The 3,184-nt window shown below is 39.9% G+C and overlaps 1 pseudogene; it reads left to right on the top strand.

The window, feature by feature from the left end:
- The first annotated feature begins 1,155 nt into the window (after positions 1-1,155).
- Positions 1,156-2,301, top strand: LOC101700379 (UBX domain-containing protein 2A-like; annotated as a pseudogene).
- Positions 2,302-3,184: the final 883 nt, after the last annotated feature.

Raw genomic sequence — 3,184 nt, 5'->3', positions numbered from 1 at the left:
AAAAAGATTTTATACATCATGACCAAGTAGGATTCATCCCAGGGGTGCAGGGATGTTTTACAATATTCAGATCCATAGATGTAATACACCATATTAACAGAGCCATGGACAAAAGCTGTTTGGTCATCTCAATAGATGACCAAAAAAAGCATTTGACAAAGTCCAAAACACTTTCATGATAAAAACCCTACAGAAAGTTGGAATAGATGGTCTTTATCTCAGTCTCATAAAAGCCATCTATGGCAAACCAACAAGCAATGTCATACTAATGGACAAAAACTGAAAGCTTTCACTCTAAATCAGGAACAAGACAAGGATGTCCACTATCACCACTCTTATTCAATATAGTTCTGGAAACATGGGCCATAGCAATTAGACAAGAGAAAGAAATAAAAGGAATAAGGATAGGAAAGGAAGAAGTTAAATTATCATTATTTGCAGTTGACATGATATCCTCTACATAGAAGACTCCAAAAACTCCACCAAAAGACTTCTAGACTTAATCACCAAATTCAGTCACATAGCTGGATACAAAGTCAACAAACTCACTAAGAGAGAAATTAGGGAAACAACACCTTTCACAATAGCATAAAAAAAAATGAAATACCTATGAATCAATATGAGGAAGGAAGTAAAAGATCTTTGCATGGAGAACCTACAGTACTCTGAAAAAGGAGATCAATGAGGATATCAGACAATGGAAAGATTGTCTTGGGTAGGAAGAACTAATATAGTGAAAATGGCCATAATTCCAAAATTATTATACAGATTTAATGCAATTCTGATCAAACTACCAATAGCATAATTCACAAAATTAAAAAATATAACCCCTAAAATTCATTTGGAACTAGAAGTGACCTAGAATAGCAAAAGCAATTCTGGGCAACAAAGGCAAGGCATTTCCCTGACTTGAAATTATAATACAAAGCTACTGTGATAAAATAGCATGGCACTGCCATAAACAAAACAGACCCAAGGATCAATGGAACAGATTAGAAGATGCAGAAACAACTCCAAACACATTCAGCCACCTTGTGTTTGACAAAAGAACCAAATACCTTCACTGGAAGAAAGAGCTGCTTTAATAAGTGGTGCTGGAAAAACTGGTTTTCCACATGCTGAAGATTAAAACCAGACTTATACCTTTCACTGTGCACTAAACTAAAATAGAAATGGATCAAAGATCTAAACATTAGGCTTCCAGTGGGTGTGCCCACACCTGTGTAAACCACAGGAGGCCCACCTGATCTCAGGCCTGAGGGATTCCTGCCCCGGGGCCCTGAGCAACTGGAGGAGAAGGTGAGGAGGCCCCATCTAGGGTAACGCAAAGAGAATGAAAGAAGTAGATAATCTTGAAAGTATAAAGGAAGAATGGATTTGTGAAACAGGATCTGACAATCAACTGCTTAGTGATAATGGACAAAGGAATTGTAAATATTTTGTTGACAACCTCTTTGAGGAAGCTCAGAAGGTTGGAGCCAAATGCTTATCCCATACTGAACAGAAGAAACAGGTAGATGTAAGAATAAAATTATGGAAAAATGGATTCATGATGATTTTAGAAGTTATTCTGATAGTACAAGTCAGCAGTTTCTGAACTCCATCAAAAAGGGGGAATTACTGGCTGGTCCGAGTGCAGTGGCATTTACAAAAAAGGGGAATTATGTTCAGAATTACAGGGTATTTTGATAAGGAGGAGGTGGATGTTAAAGTTGAAGATAAAAATGAAGCATGTATATCTACAAAGCTTGCATTCCAACTCTTCTCAAGGCAGGGGCACAGACTGGGAAATGCCACACCAAAAATTGTTTCTAAAATAAAGACTATTGAAGTTACAAGTAAAAGAAATTTATCTGCTGTTTCACTGAACAACTTGGAGTCCATCACTAATATACAGATATGGTTAGCCAAAAATTTAACATTTCTCATAGGGTAAGCCACATCAAAGATTTCATTGAAAAAAATCACAGGTCTCTGAGAAGTCTGCCTTTCTCCCTGCCAATGGCACTTCCTTTCTGCAGATTGCTGGATGAGATGGTCACTCTGGAAGAAGCAATATACGGAATCCTATAATCCTTCAGAGACTCAAAAACACTTCTGAGCCTTGTAGAGAACTTTCCTAGGGTTGGTTTCTGAGAGACTGGAAACTTTGCAGAAACATGATGGGTAGAAGTGGACATTGAAATGTGGGAGAAAGGCCAGGGATTTTGCTCAGGGGTGCAACGCCTGCCTCGCAAGTGCAAGGTCCTGAGTTAGATCCCTGGTACCAAAAAAACAAATAAATAAAAAAGTAGGAGAAAGGAGAAGTCAGATTTGCTAGATTTCCCTCACCTTAAAATGGCCACTACATATAATGGCTGCCTTCTCCTTCCCATCATGCCCGTCCTCCTGCCAAAGCCCAGTTCCAAGATGACTCCCTTCCCATGATTCAGTGTTTCCCCACCTAAACCTAGCCCCCAAATGGCTTCTCCTGCCAAAAGACAGCCTTCTTCCCAGCATGCCCCTCTTCCCACCAAAAGATAACTTGCTCCCTTCTTGGCAACCAGTGATGTCACAGGCTCCCCCAATCCCCTGGTGGTGCACCTTACAAACCCTCCAATCCCTCACTGTCACATCTCCCAATCCCCACCCAGACTCTGTAAAGGTGCTCTAGCCCCTGCCACAAGGCTGCAGTCTGTTCAGAGGCAGCCTGCCAGATTGTCCCTCCAATAAAGGCTTATTGTGGTACTGATGTGGTCTTGATTTTCAGCTCTTTTACCTGACAAGATTTGCTGGACTTTGGGATCTAGTGATATTTAATTATCTCCTGAGCATGGTTTTTTTTTTTTTTTTTTGGTATCAGGGATCAAACTCGGGCCCTTGTGCTTGGAAGGCAGGTGGTGGAACCACCGAGCTAAATCTCTGGCCCTCCTGAGCATGGGATTTTTAATAATTACAAGTTAGGAAAGTAACTATGACTGGAAGCTATATTTCTCACTTTTTTTTTTTTTTCCCTGTACTGGGGATTGAACTTGGGACCTTGTGCATGCGAGGGAGGTGGCAGCACCACTGAGCTAAATCCCTGGCCCTTCATCACATTTTTTTCCAAAAGGCTACTCAGAAAAATACATGTATTTTCGAATACCAATTAATCCACATAAAATATATTAAATAACTATCTCTAGAATCTTTTTTTTTTTGGTAC

Source organism: Heterocephalus glaber, unplaced genomic scaffold, assembly GCF_053883595.1.
Source record: "Heterocephalus glaber isolate CG9 unplaced genomic scaffold, H.glaber_assembly_v1.0 deba00000621, whole genome shotgun sequence".
Lineage (NCBI taxonomy): Eukaryota > Metazoa > Chordata > Mammalia > Rodentia > Bathyergidae > Heterocephalus > Heterocephalus glaber.
Note: the sequence above shows the minus strand (reverse complement) of the source record. Positions and strands in the feature narration are given on the sequence as shown.